Source organism: Aulonocara sp. 'chitande type north' Nkhata Bay, linkage group LG16 (genome assembly GCF_057382095.1).
Source record: "Aulonocara sp. 'chitande type north' Nkhata Bay isolate Kocher_YH1m ecotype deep benthic linkage group LG16, A_spYH_male_GT1.1, whole genome shotgun sequence".
Classification (NCBI taxonomy): Eukaryota; Metazoa; Chordata; class Actinopteri; order Cichliformes; family Cichlidae; genus Aulonocara; species Aulonocara sp. 'chitande type north' Nkhata Bay.
The window spans coordinates 402,333-418,717 of record NC_141359.1 but is presented as its reverse complement, the minus strand read 5'-3'; positions in this window follow the sequence as shown (position 1 = coordinate 418,717).

Here is a 16,385-nt window from a genome sequence, read left to right as displayed (position 1 = left end):
TTGCTACTCGCTCAATTTTCACTCAAGCCCCACAAATTATACATCAAAATGTAGGTATTTTTGCTGGCTTTCAGAAAATGTCACTATCATTGTTGTGGGACTCATAGATATTTTGCAAATCTCCTCAGAGTAACACAAAGTCAGAAAACTCTCCATATAAACTCAATGGAGAGTTTGTTCAGAATCACCGCTGGATTTCTCTAATGAGAGGCATATTCAAATCGTCATATCTCCTTAACGAAGCAAAGTTAAGACATGAGGCTTGTCCCCGTATATCTTCAGACACTCCTGATGCTCACAATTCAAGAATTTCTTTCTCACCTATTACCGTTCTGAAATGAGTTGGACTTGTTTGAGGGTAGGAAATTTGTCCCTCGCTCAGATTTCATCAGATTTCAAACTCTGGAAATGAACCACTTTTTTCTCTCGTCATATCTTTTTGATGGATTTCCACAGAGCCCTGAAAATTTCCATGACTGTTCACCAAAGCCTGCTGTTTCTTACGGTGAAAGAATGATTTTGATGCTCCATATAGATTTAGAGTTACCAAAGGTTGTTTGAGTGCAAGTCAAGGCAGTTTTTGCTTCGCCTCTACTCAGTTACAGTGTATTACAAGTCATATATCTTTAATAATTTATATTTTATCTCTGAATTATGAAGACCTGAAGATTCCCCCATCTCTTCTGAATAAAACGATGCCTGAATGACCGTTCTAGCCTCTACGGTTAGGAAATTATGGCCATTTGTTCGAGGGGAATCCTGAATGTCAGAAATACACTGAAGAAAACTCACACCTCTCTCTGTGTCTGTGTGTGTAAGGGCTCACTACAGCAGGTGCAGCTAATTTAACTGACCTACATATACCAAGCCCAGACTCTCCACAGCTCCTGTTCCCTTTACTCTCTGTGTATGTGTGTCTGTGTATCAATATTTCTCCTATGTTTAAGTATTACTCCTCAATCACAGTATTTCTGCTAAAGCAAAGTACTTCTACTACATCTTAGTACTTCTGCTAAATCATAGTATTTCTGCTAATTCATAGTATTTTTGCAAAATCATGGTATTTGTGCAAAATCATGGTTTTGAGGCCAAATCATAATATTTCTGTTATTTTATAATATATGTGCTGAATATATTATATGTGCCAAATCATAGTATTTATCCCAAATTATAGTATTTATGCCAAATTACAGTATTTCTGCTAAAAAGCAGAAATAGTCCTTTTTAGCAGGAATTTCTGCCAAAAGACAGTATTTATGTTAAAACGTAGTATTTCTGCTAAATCAGAGTATTCCTGCCAAATCATAGTATTTGTACTGAAACATAGTACTTCTGCCCAATCATAGTATTTGTACTAAATGATAGTACTTGTGCCAAATCATAGTATTTGTGCCAAAGCATCGTATTTGTATGGAGTCATAGTACTTCTTCTAAATCATGGTATTTCAATCAAATCTCAGTAGTTGTTGTTAAAACGCAGTATTATTGCCAAATCATAGTATTTGTACCCAATCATAGTATTTTTGCCAAATCGTGGTATTTGTGCCCAATTAATAATTCTGTTATGTTATAGTATTACTACTAAGTCGTAGAATATCTGTTATGTTATAGAGTATCTGCGGAATATAGTATGTGTGCCAAATCGTAGTATTTATACCAAATCACAGTATTTGTGCTAAAACATAGTATTTCTGCCATATTGTGGTATTTGTGCAAGAACATTGAACTGTTATGTTATAGTATTACTACTAAGTCATAGTATTTCTGCGTTGTTATAGTATTTGTGCTAAAACGTAGTATCTCTGCCAAGTCATAGAATTACTGCAATTTCATAGTTTTTTTTAGGAAATCTGTTATGTTATAGTATTACTACTAAGTCATAGTATTTCTGCCAAATCATAGTATTTGTGTGACTTTGTATACTGTAATATCACTGTGTTATGTAGTGGCTAAGTAGGGGCTGTTTACTGTGTAAATAGGTCATCTCTTGTGTTGGAGTGCCCTCTTGTGGCGCCTTTTGGGTAGTGCCTTAGTAAACGTGAACCCTGTAAGAAGTGGTATCAGACTCATTTGTAGTGGAGGAATTTGTTGCCAGTTTTCTTAATCTTTAATCTGTATGCATGTTGTAATGCATACCCTGTTCTTAATCATAGAAACCACACCATATCACCTCTCCACATCCTCCTACTGTATGCCATACCTCCCTGTACCATCCATCTGACCGCCAATAAACTCCACCTGTGGTAATCGAATCCCTGGATGTTAGCCTCTCCTTCTGACCGAGGATAGTTACTATTGCAGCACCACCCAGCATTAAACTGACGTACACCATTCTGTACAATAGTATTTGTGCTAAAAAGTAGTATTTCTGCCAAATCATAGTATTACTGCTATTTCTCACTGAGGCCTCTCCACCAAATTTTAATTCTCTTTTTCTATTAGAAGTGGTAAGAGAGGTGGTGGGACTGCATCTTTAGCCAACAACACACTCACCACCAAACACATTTTATTTGATCATTTTACCACTTTTGAATTCCGTGCTATTGTTTTCAGCAGCCCTCCAGTTTTATCTGTCACAGTTTACAGACCACCTAAAGACAGCACTGCTTTTATCAAGGAATTCTCAGAATTTTTAACAAACATACATTCAAAATATAATATGATAATTTTAACCGGTGATTTTAACCTGCACATAGATAATCCTTTTGACCCTGCAGCAAAAGAATTCTTAAACATTCTTCACTGTTTGGATTTTATCCAGCACGTCACGCAGCCGTCTCACAACAGAGGACACACTATGGACCTGGTCATCACCCATGGGCTGTCCACCAGCGTGTCCTCTGTTGTTGACTTGGCTGTCTCTGACCACTACTGTCTGTTTTTTAACATCACCGGTTTTATTCAGCGGGAGACCTCAGTGCGAACTGTGAGGAGGCGCTATCTAACCTCTGAAGTGGCTGCAAATCTTACCAGGGTTTTAGACGAATGCCCCCCTGTGATTGTACCTGCACCCTGCGATTTGAATTTTAATCATTTCAACAGCAAACTGAAGAAAAGCCTTGACTCCGTTGCTCCACTCACCACCAAAAAGATTAACGTAAAACATGCATCACCCTGGAGAAACGAAGAAGTCAAAAAACTCAAAAGAAATTGCAGGGCAGCAGAAAGGAGATGGAGGAAAAATAAAAATACTATCAACCATCAAATATTTTGCGAGCAACTTAAAATGTACAATAATACATTAAGGAACTCAAGAAATTCATACTTCGCCAAAATAATCAGTAATAACAAAAATAATCCCAAGGTCCTCTTTTCCACCATAGATCATTTATTTAACCCTGATTTTAACAGCTCCCAAAGAACCCCACAGACTCGCTCTGTGAGCAGTTTGCAGACCACTTCAGGGGAAAGATCAGCGCCATCAGATCTGATATTTTATCTAATCGCGATATGATTTTAAACACATCTGAGGGCTCGATTGTACCTGAGGAGACACTGGACAGCTTTGTCCTGGTTAATGCTGAGAACCTTCAGAAAGTTTTCTCCACAGTGAGACCCACCACATGTCTTTTAGATCCAATCCCTTCTTCACTCTTTAAAACACTTTATGGATTTTTTGAGGCTGAGCTTTTATACATGATGAATTGCTCTCTTCAGTTGGGTGTCTTCCCTGCTGCCTTTAAAACGGCGGTGGTGAGGCCCCTTCTGAAGAAGAGCAATTTGGATTGTAATGATTTTAATAACTACAGACCTGTATCCAACTTACCATTTTTAAGTAAAATCTTAGAAAAACTTGTTTTTACTCAGATTACTGATTTTCTCAATGATAGACAGATCCTGGAGATATTCCAGTCTGGATTTAGGGTGAACCACAGCACAGAGACTGCTCTCCTAAAGGTTTTAAATGATCTTAGATGTAACTTGCATAGTTCCCATTTCTGTATAGCTGTATATCTCAGATTTCTGTAAAGTTATTTATTTCATATTCTGTATAGTTTTTCATATTTATACCCTGTTCATAGCCTGTACATAGCTTGTACTCACTACAGCCTGTACATACTTAGTTATAGAATATTCACAACATACTTCATACCGTGTACATTATAACATACCATAATAGACCCATTTCTGTAATATACTTACATATCTATACTATTGCTAATATATATTGTAATATACCTATATCACTAAAGCACTTCTGGATGGATGCAAACTGCATTTCGTTGCCCTGTACCTGTGCATGTGCAATGACAATAAAGTTGAATTCTATTCTATTCTATTCTATTCTAACTGGGACTCCCAAAAGCTCTCAGTCCTGGTGCTGCTGGATCTAAGCGCAGCCTTTGATACAGTAGACCACGCTGTTCTTTTAAACAGACTGAAACACATGGTGGGCCTGTCTGGTGCTGTACACAACTGGTTCACTTCCTATCTCTCTGACAGATCTTTTATGGTGAGTATGGATACATGCTCCTCTAAGATCCATAAAATGACATGTGGTGTGCCTCAAGGGTCGGTTCTAGGCCCTGTACTTTTTAATTTGTATATGCTCCCTCTCGGCAGTGTCATCAGGAGGCATGGAGTGAACTTCCACAGTTACGCTGATGACACGCAGCTGTACATCTCCGTGTCTCCTGATGACACCAGACCAATGGATGCCCTTTTTAACTGTATCTTAGATATAAGATCTTGGATGGCAGAAAACTTTTTACAGCTTAACCAGGACAAGACTGAAGTTTTAATCGTCGGTCCTGAGGCTCAGAGAGAGAAACTCTTGTCTAAATTAGAGGCATTTTCACTATGTCCTTCGCTACAAGTGAAAAACCTGGGTGTTATTTTTGACTCTGAGCTTGGTTTTATCCCACATGTTAAACATGTAACCAAAATTGGATTTTATCATCTAAAAAATATAGCCAGAGTCCGCCCTATTCTCTCTCGGGCCAACACGGAGATGCTGATGCATGCTTTTATTACCAGTCGTATTGATTACTGTAATGCCCTGCTCTCTGGTCTTCCTAAGAAGAATATTTCAACTTTACAACTTTTGCAAAACTCGGCAGCTCGTGTGCTGACGAAGACCAGAGGGCGGGCCCACATTACACCGGTTTTAGAATCGCTGCACTGGCTCCCCGTGTGTTTCAGGATCGATTTTAAAGTTCTTTTATTGGTTTTTAAATGTCTTAATGGTCTTGGGCCTTCTTATCTCTCAGATCTGCTTTTACCATACGAACCCTCGCGGACCCTGAGGTCCTCTGGTACTGGCCTTTTGATTGTCCCTAAAGTCAGGACACATACTCACGGAGAGGCAGCTTTTCAGTGGTATGGTCCTCGTCTGTGGAACAGCCTGCCGGAGGAGCTCAGGGCCGCAGATAACGTACATGTTTTTAAGAACAGGCTCAAGACCCACCTTTTTAATTTAGCTTTTACTTAGCGTTTATTTATTTTATGCTTATTTATTCTATCCTGTTATTCTATTATTAATTTAGGCTTTACCTAATATTTATTGATTTTATTCTTATTCATTTTTTAATCTTCTTACTCTATTTATATTTATATTTATATTTATATTGTATCCTGTTCTTATTTATTTTATCATTTTACCCTGTATATATCCTATTGTGTCATATCTCCAGTGTTTCCTCGGAGGGCGCTCTCTGCACCGGGGCTGTGATTGACCGTGGCTGCTGGTTCTCTGGGGGTCCTCTCAGCCTGGCTGGGGGGCTCCTTGGCCTCCCTCCTGCTGTGTGCCCAGCCTGGAGGCTGCGGTCTGTGACCGGCTCCCGGTGCAGACGGCTCCCTGTTATAGTGTTTCCTCACTTGGCTCATGCGAGCCCAGCCCAATTTTTACTCTTTAAGTGTGCGCGTGTGTGTATGTGTGTGTGTGTGTGTGTGTGGGGGGGGGGGGGGGGGGGGGGGGGAATATGTGTATTCACATCATTTATGTTAATGAGAGTGTGGGGAGTGAGTTGGAGGGTGGGGTGGGCTGCTTTTAACTATGTAAAGCACTTTGTGCTACAAATTTTTGTATGAAAAGTGCTTTATAAATAAAGATTGATTGATTTCATATTATTTAAGCGAAATTACAATGTTTCTGCAAAAACATTGCATTTCTGCTAAATCATAGTATTTCTGTAATCTTATAGTACTTGTACTCAATTATAGTATTTGTACCAAAACATAGTATTACTGGTAATTCATAGTATTTGAGCCAAAATATAATATTTCTTCCGAATCATAGTATTTGTGCCAAAGCATAGTATTTCTTCCAAATCATAGTATAACTGCACAATAAAGGTTCTTGAGCCACATCAGTGTTTGTGCTAAAACATAGTACTTGTGCTAAATCTTAGTATTTCTTCTAAATCCTAGTAATTCTGCTCAATGATAGAATTTCTGCTATGCTGTAGTACTTTTTTGCTAGATTGTAGTACTTCTGCTAAGTCAAAGTATTTCATGTAAATTATAGTATTTCTACCAAGTCCCAGTGTTTCTGCTAAATCATAAATAATGTTTTAGCACAAATTGTATTATTTGGCTCAAATACTATGATTTGGCAGAATTTTCTGTGTTTCAGCACAAATGCTATGATTTGGCAGGAAAAAAACTATTATTTAGTATAAATACTAAGTTTTAGCACAAATACTATGTTTAAAATTTAAAAAATTCTGCTATTTCTGCTAATGTGTGTTATGACTTTTGACCATTGAAATCAATGTGGTCACTGATTTTACATGCCGGGTTGAGCTGTGTTTTAGCTCAGTGAGATTAGCAGCCGTTCTCGGAGTGGGAGGCCGGGGTTCAAATCCCGCTTGTGGCAACAATATTTTCAGTTCACAGTTGAACTTTTTTAACTCTTTTCAATTTTTAGCTTCTTCACCCATTTTCAACACAAATCCCAACTCTTTCAGCAAATACCTGTTTTCAGCAGAAATTCTGCTGATTAACCTCTTTTCAGCAAAGTTTTCAGCCTTTTCACGTCTTATCAGCACAATTCTCAGCCGCTTCTGCTCATTTCAGCACAATTATCAGTCTCTCCACTTGTTCTTTGTGAGGATCAGTTTGCGACCAGAAGGGCCAGGTTCAAATCCTGCTCAGGGCAACATTTTTTTTTCAACTTTTTCAGCTTTTTTCTGCAGACATCTTCAGTATTAAGGCATCCACACAGCATTTTTGCAGGAAATGCAAATTTTTCTAGTTCTTTATTATTCTGGTTGCTCATGTACGTTTTTCGCAGCTTAACTACTCCCACAATTCTTGTCCGATTTTTACCATTCAAACTTTAAACTATTCAGCTATTTCTGCTAACAATTGCTATGATTTTTTTGTATTTTCTGCTATTATACTTTTTAAAATATTACACTTTTTTCCTTTAATTTGTCCCATTGAAATGAATGGAAAACTTCCACAATTCTGCTAAAACTTTCTTGTCTTTGAAATTTAACTACTTCCTCATACTTTCACCTAGAAACTCCATTCTAACTTTAAAACGTTCTCAAATGATTGGGCTATTCCTGTGTGATTCAGTTTTTTTCATATCTGTTACTGTTTTCATTTAATGCCTCTTTAAGTTTTCAGTTACAAAATTGTGATTTTTCAGAAAACACATGTGTTGCTATGGTTGCTATACAATTAACTCAGAGTGCACACTCGTCCGTTGTGAATTTTCACTTCATGTCTGAACAACTTCTTGCTACTCGCTCAATTTCCACAAATTATACATCAAAACGTAGGTATTTTTGCTGGCTTTAAGACAGTGTCACTATAATTATTGTGCGAGTTACGGTTTTTTCACAATTTGCCTCGAAGTGACACAAGGTCTAAAAACTCCCCATTCAAATTCTATGGGGAGGTTGTGAAACTCAGAGCTGAAATACTGAAACTGAAGGCATTTTCAAATTGTCATATCTCCTTAACGAAGCAAAGTTTAGACTTGAGGCTTGTCCCCGTATATCTTCAGACACTCCTGATGCTCACAATTCAAGAATTATTTTCTCACCTATTACCGTTCTGAGATGAGTTGGACTTGTTTGAGGGTAGGAAATTCTTCAGAATCACCTCTTTTCTGCAAAATTATTAGCCTTTTCACCTCTTATCAGCACAATTCTAAGCAGCTTCTGCTAATTTCACCAGAATTGTCAGTCTCTCCACCTCTTGTTTATGAGAATGAGTTTGGCGCAGTGAGGTGATTCGCCGCCTTTAGACCAGAAGGGCCAGGTTTGAATCCTGCTCAGGGCAATATTTTTTGTTTTTTTCAACTTTTTCAGCTGACATCTTCAGCGTTAATGCATCCACACAGCATTTTCACAGGAAATGCAAATTTTTCTAGTTATTATTATTCTCCATCTTCCGCCTGAAATTTCGCCGTGTAACTCGCCCCACAGTTTTGAGACAAGGTTCATATATGTTATAGCATTTTGTGTGGCTTGATCTGGAATGGTGTGCTATGCCTTTTGGTGTTTATGACTTTTATAGTTTTTTAAATATTAATATTTTAGTGAAAATTTTCCCGCGCTTATGTGCCGCACAGTTTTCACACAAGGGTTACATAGTGTAACGATGTTTAAGTGTTATTGAACAGAGACATGTTGGTTATCTCTGCACACTGTTGTTGTTCCTTTAAGATTCATGTTTGGTTGGGCTGCAGGAAGTAGCTAGGGTGGTGTACAGGAGGGGGTGGGGGGACCTGGTTGTTGTGTGTGTGTGCCAGGCTGAAGAGAGCTGTAGTACGAGGGCGCTCTCCCCTGAGTTAGCAACCCGCTTGCTTATGTGCCGAATAAACGGACAAACTGAGACCCCAACCGTCTGGTTCTTGTGAATGCTACAATATGTTATATATCATTTTGTGCGGCTGGGTCTGGAGTAGTATGCTATGACTTTTGGTGTTTATAACTTTTACAGTTTTTTAAATATTTAGATTTTAGTGCACATTTAGCACCATTTCTAGGCCCATGAGAAAGATTCAACTTTTGGCCCCCTAGAAACAGATTTCAAACTTCATTTGTGGTGTGCTGGCTCTCTCTAGTGGTATGTCAGGAGTAGTACGGCCTGTCTACCCGTATTTGGATTACCGTAATGACGACAATATCAACGGCGCACACAGCGTCGCTGCTTTCAGGAGCCATTGGAATTTTTAAGGTTGCGCGAACCATTGAATAGTTACGGTAACCGCAAGGGTGTATGCTTGATGGAAAACTCCATATCCCACAATTCATAGCACGCCTCTACCGAGTCAAACAATGGCGGCTGCCACTTCGTTTAATATATTCCTCTTATTCGTGTTTCTAGGTCACAAAATAAACTTTTAAGATATTTTCAGGTGAGAATGTAGGTGTGTAAACGTCAAATTTCTGCTCGTTTTGTCAAAACATCCCATATTGGCAACAGTTTTCTCACGATGTTGCTGCTAGCCGGCTAGCTGGCGCGGCTAGCTGGCGCGGCTAGCGGCGCTTCGCTCAAAAGCAGCCAGGCTTAGTGAAGCGGCTGACAGTCGCCCGCCAAGCGACTTTTTCACACTGGACTTATTTTTCGTTTATATGGGCCGATAATTCATTTATTCATTCATTCTAGTGGTATGCCGGGAGTGGTGCGGCCTATTTGGATTAACGTAATGATGACACTATCAACGGCACACGTCTGTCTGCCCCTCCTCCAGTTTTAAATTGACCTTAGAAGTGATTTTCTAAGACAGCGTAGGGTATGCTTTGACCCGCACGCGTCTCTCCGCCTCTCCTCTGTTTTGAAATTGACATTTGAACGTGATTTTCTGAAGTGTTCGGAACAACAGTGTAAGGTTTGACAAGGTAAGTGTATCTCTCTCTCTCTGGTTGGAAATTAAGCTTTGAAAGTGATTTTTTTATGTGTCTGGGTGATTTCTTTGTCTGTCATGGTCATGTTCAGCAAGATGCTAAAGCTAGTTAGTGGATAATAAGCGTCTCCCGGTTTGAAATTGACTTTGAAAGTGATTTATTTATGCGTATCTCTCTCTCCCTGGATTGAAATTTATGCGTGTTTGAGTGATTTCTTTGTCTCGTGGTGAAGCTCGATGCTAAAGCTAGTTAGCGGGTATTCAGCCGAGGTAAGCGTCTCCGTCCCTCCTCCGTTTGAAATTGACCTTTGAAAGTGATTTTTTTTGTCTTGACGCTGATATCTACAAAGTGGCTGTGTGGTTAGTGGCTATTCGGCTAAGTTAAGCGTATCTCCCTCTCTCTGGTTTGAAACTTAGCTTTGAAAGTGATTTTTTTTAAGTGATTCTGGGTGAGTTCTTTGTTCGGCACGATGCTAAAGCTAGTTAGCGGGTATTCAGCCGAGGTAAGCGTCTCTGTCCCTCCTCCATTTGAAATTGACCTTTGAAAGTGATTTTCTGTCTTGACGCTGATATCTACAAAATGATTGTGTGGTTAGCACTTGGATGCCACTTTATTGTTTGTAATTAAAACTTTTAAGAGGCAAAGTGATTTTTGTATATGTATCTTGGCAATCGCGTTTCACGCCGCTCTTTGTCTCTGTGTATGTTGATACTGATATTTAGAAAATGACTGTGTGGTTAGTGCTAGTTGACTCCAGAGCTCTAAGTTTTTGTAATTGTTAAGACTTGACTGTACACGGTTGTTTCTTGTTCCGTAACAATAAACTTGTGTTTGGCATAGTGTTTCACCACCTTTCCCTGTCTCTCGCCAGTAAAGCCAAGGTAAACGCGACCCATCCCTTAAATTTTCTATGTGTGTCTTTAGCTGATATCTAGAAAATAGGTGTGTGGTTATTCCAGAGCCGTCGTTTGTAATTAAAACTTTTAAGACTTGATGGTACAGTGTTTTTACTCCCTTCCAAACAATAAAGTTCCATTGGAGCAACCTCTTTGTCTCTCACTAGGAAAGTAAAACTAGACAGTACAAGGCTACACGCCAGCTTTGCAAGCCAATCAGTTTGCTAATTGTTCTTGTGAGATTTGTTTGAAGAGTTTAAGGTGTTAAGTAGGAGCTGTGAACATCTGGGTCTGCTTGCTGCTGGCATTCTGCCAGAGCCCCAGCAACAAGACCGCCTCCCAGCAACAAGACCGCCTCCCAGCAACAAGACTGCCTGTCAGCTATCGAGGAAAACATGTTATTTTACGGTCACTTTGTTATCATTTACATGCACTGTCATTATTTCATCATTACTTCATTAGCCTGCATCACTTATCATCAGGTTATCATGTATCATTTATCATTTATTTCAGAGCACGCAGGATAAAACCCATTCTAGAAGTAATACTCTATTATGTGGCGAAAAGCACCAGTTTAGCTGTGGGTCCAGTCAGGCCGCAGTAAGAAGTCATATGAGGACACGGTGAACTTTTGTTGGCTTGGACCTACACTCACAAAACTGCACACTCTGTATACACAATTGGTTACGTTCCCAGAAAGCAGGAGTGGAAACATCTGGAACATGTTGTTGTTCTTAGCCATAGAAGGACATAGAAGGAGATAAGGGAATTCTTCTGAAGTCTTCTGACGTCATAAATGGCTATAAAGCTTTCTGTCTTTGTGCAGACGAAGAGGAAGACCGGCCTCCCACACTCTGTCTGCGCTCCCTGCGGAGGGAGATGGAGTCTGATGTTTTGCAGTACCTATCTTCCCCACATATATGTGTTTTTAATAAAATACTTTATTGACTCACTATGGACTTTTTCAGTCGTTTGTCTCTTCCTCAAATTCGAACCACGACACAGCCTTGCAACGGTACCCAATTTTCCAATTACTCTATAACAAAACTGTTGTGGGCAACAAGACCTCCTCCTAGGTTTGCAAGCCAATCACTTTGCCAATTGTTCTTGTAAGATTTGTTTGAAAAGTTTGAGGTGTTGAGTAGGAGCTGTGAACATCTGGGTTTGCTTGCTTCTGGTATTCTACCAGAGCCCCAGCAACAACACTGCCTCCCAGCTTTGCAAGGTAATTAGTTTCCCAATTACTGTACACCAAAACGGAGTAACTGTTGTGGTCGACAAATCTGCCTCCCAGCTTTCAAGGTAATCACTTTCCCAATTACAATATACAAACTGTTATGGAACTTTAATTAACAAAGCCTTAAGACCGGGTAGTAGCACTATCAACGTGTCTATTTAAAGAAAAGAGATTTATTTTTCTTGTAATCATCTTGTCTATCAATGTACCAGAAGGTTAAAATAACAAATTGCTAGTATACATCAGAAGTAAACAGTCTTTGGGCTACCAATGCAGCTACCTGCTTATTATGCTTGTCTTATAATGAAAGCTGGGTGTGATCTCATGCTTGAAATGCCGACAATTAATATTCTGTTTTTATGCTGACATTCTACCAGATGCCGAGAAAAAATAAAAGATCCCAGGCACAAAAGAAGCGCTGGAAACCACTTGACCTGGCCATTATTTTTGTAACAGTGCACTTAGAGAAAACCTGTCAGGTGATTTTGTTTTGTGTTTTCATGAGCTAATAATCAGCTCTCTTTTTCTCATTTTTGTTCTAAGCAGGCCTGCAACAGGGAATAACAGCGCTGACAAATTCTCGGGAAGAGCAAATATAAGGTGGGCTTTCCAGATTACAGCTGGCCAAGGAGAAAGCTACCTGTGGGGATCTGATCAGGTCGTAAGTCCCTGTCTAAAAGTGATTCAATCCAGTCCAAAACATAAGGAACTATTTTCCTATGGAAAATAAAAATGAAGGAGCTCATTTTGCTGAGGGTGGAGAATCCGACGCGGGAGGCTCCACTGTTAGCAAAATATGGTGTGAGTGGATGAATAAATGTGGACAAACAATTTGCTTTTACTAGAGAAAGTTTCTGTTTTATTGAGTGGGGTTATATTATGGGATTATAGTATATTGTTGGGAGAATGCCAAATGTTAAAGGGGGTATGTGTCAAAATAAAGGAAATGTGCCAAAATAAAAGGGGGAATTTAGGGTTTAATAATTTAATTGTTTAATAATTTAGGATCATTTTATGACTTTTGGGTTTTTGGTCATTTGGATATGGTAAAACAGAAACTGTTATTTTTATCTTAAGGTTAAAGGATTAAAGTGAACTGAATCCTGTTCATTAGATACAATGCCAGTGTTTTAAAGCTGTATACAAATCTTAGAGGGAAATTGTGGGACACGTTGACAAAAAGATATGCTTTGTGGAAAATTAGTGAGGGTTGAAGAAGGAGAATATGTTTGATTTCTTTTTTGATTTCTAGAAGTAGTGGCTATAATGTAGGCTTACACATACAGAAACAACCTGCTGCTTAACACCGAGAAGACCAAGGAGCTCATCGTGGACTACAGGAGGAATGCTGACCCACATCCACCCATCCACATTAAGGGGACGGCTGTGGAGCGTGTGAGCAGCTTCAAGTTCCTGGGAGTCCACATCTCCGAGGATCTCACCTGGACGACCAACTGCTCCAAGCTGGTCAAGAAGGCTCACCAGCGCCTCTTCTTCTTGAGGACTCTGAGGAAGAACCACCTGTCCTCAGACATCCTGGTGAACTTCTATCGCTGCACCATCGAGAGCATCCTGACCAACTGTATAACAGTCTGGTACGGGAACTGCTCTGCCTCGGACCGGAAGGCGTTGCAGAGGGTCGTGAAAACTGCCCAGCGCATCGCCGGAGCACCACTTCCTGCCATAAAAGACATCTACAGGAAGCGGTGTCTGAAAAGGGCTGGGAAAATCATCAAAGACCCCAGTCACCCATCACATGGACTCTTCACCCTCCTGCCCTCTGGGAGGCGCCACAGGAGCCTCCGGACTAAGACCACCAGGTACCGGAACAGCTTCTTCCCCACAGCTGTCAGACTCCTGAACTCTGCCTCCTGACATCTGACCCACGTTAAACTCATGGACTGAACATACACACACCCACAATGGACAACTGTACCCTCAAACACAATAATAACATGGACTGAACCACCACTCACAACCACTAGCACTTTATATAGCCTCTGTAGAAACTATCTACACCCTCACTTATCTTAACTGCACTACTGTATAGCTCTGTGTAAATAATCATTCTGTACATTCGATAATCTTTAATCCTACAACTGTTTACAACTTGCATAGTTCCCATTTCTGTATAGCTGTATATCCCAGATTCTGTAAAGTTATTTATTTCATTTCATATTCTGTATAGTTTTTCATATTTATATCCTGTTCATATCCTGTACATAGCTTGTACTCACTACAGCCTGTACATACTTATAGTTATAGAATATTCACAACATACTTCATACCGTGTACATTATAACATACCATAATAGACCCATTTCTGTAATATACTCACATATCTATATTATTGCTAATATATATTGTAATATATCTATATCACTAAAGCACTTCTGGATGGATGCAAACTGCATTTCGTTGCCCTGTACCTGTGCATGTGCAATGACAATAAAGTTGAATTCTATTCTATTCTATTCTATTACATAGATTTATTTTTAGGATAAAGGGGAGAGCTTATAAAGAGAAATGATTTTTTATACATATTGCATTTTGTGCCTTTAAAGGAGTTGTGGCTCAATTCGTCTCTTGAGGGACACGAGCCTTTGGCTAGCGCTATGATTGGCCAATCTATTGTGAGGAGGATATGAGTCATTGAAGGATTGCACACGCTTACAGACACAGAGTCCAGAAACACACATGACAGTATTGATTCCAGGCAAAAGGCCTCAAATTCGTTTAGCTTTTAACTGAACTTAAAGACGGACCAAAGAGGAAGGAAAGCATAGATTTTGGTTAAGTCTGGTAAACTAGAATTAGAAGGTATTTTTACATTAAAAGGAGCCAAAGGAAATAAAAAGAGTTATATCAAAACAGGTTATAACATAGGAAATGTGAGGTTAAAGTGAAGTTAGTGTTAACACACAGGAGTTGTTTCTGGGTAGCATTTAGCTACGAGGAAATTTAAGCAGGAGTAATTGCTTATATGCTTAAACTCAATTGATTAAAGTGGAAATGGGGTTTTGTTTCCTTTGCAGAAGATCTCTGGACCACAAGAGAGGGTCAGAGCGAGGGCACAGTGTATTGCGACCTCTGGTGTTCCAGAGGGCGAGAGAGGGAGTGTGGAGCAGGGAAATTATTTTACTGCTATTGCTAAATAATAATCATCATCACCATTGCATTAATAATATCATTTACAGCACAGATATTGCATTCGGAGGTTTAAACAGTGTGTGTCTTTCAGAAAGACTAAGTTGCATTCTTTTACTAAGCTCTTAGTAGGGGTTCTTGATGAAAACATTTATTGAGGAGGATGAGCCTCTGGTCTGGTAAAAGGTCAGAAGGGCAACGGGTGAATTGAGAGAGCATTTGAGGACGACACACACACATGCAATGGAGTAATGAAATTCATTAGGATTAGCTCATTAGGATCAAACACAATTTTAAGTAGGTAGTAGTGTTACCATCATCCTGTTTGGTTTATTGAGTGGGTTGAGAACTGATACATTGATGACTGAATTAGTATTGTTTTGGGGAACATGATAGCAGGAGTAAATAGGATCCTGCAGCCAGAGTCTAAATGACTGAAACTAAATGAGGGAAACTAGGAGAGTTTTGTTTTGTTTTATTTTGGGGTTTCTGAAATATGGGGAAGGTTTTACCATGGCACCAAGTTTTAGAGTTGGTATTTTTTCACCTATGAGAGAAAGAATATTCGGTGACAAGTCCTAAGACCCGGGCTTCTTTTTATTTAATTTTGTTTTAAAGTTTTACTTTTGATTTTTGATTTATATTTGGAACAGTGCACTGATTTTTGTTTGTGAATCTTTTCTTTAAGCAGATCTGCATATCGGAAATTACAAGCATTACACGTCGGCGAGAAAAATTGTTGTAAGTGAGTTTCTCCGCATTGAAAGGGGCTCTGGAGGAAACCACTTATGGGGACAATTAGAAATGAGAGTCCCTGCCCGAAAAAGGATTCAGCTAGGTAATCCGATCTCAAGTTCTTGTTTTTCTTTTTGAAATGACGTCATCTTGCTGAGGGCGGAAATCTAAATGCGACGATGGTTTCCACTATCAGCAAAGAAAGAAAAAGGACGAATGAAAGAATGAATGGATGAAAGACTGGAAATAAAACAAACTGACTGACTGGTGTGGAAAAGAGATATTTTATTTTGTATTCTTATTGTGACAGTTTATAATCATAACCATCATTGATTAATCATTTATCATTGTTGAATCTGATGACAGCATAATCTCTGAAGTATATCTATGTTAATCTGAGTGAATATTGGTGTATGCTCATCATCATCTTCTAATCAGTCTCAAATGGGCTGCACAGCATTGTATCACCATCTGAGCGGAGGATCCTGTTGGACCTTGGCCATCTACATTCAGTTCTGCACGTAGTCAGACCCAAAACTAACTTGCACAACACCTTACGTAAGA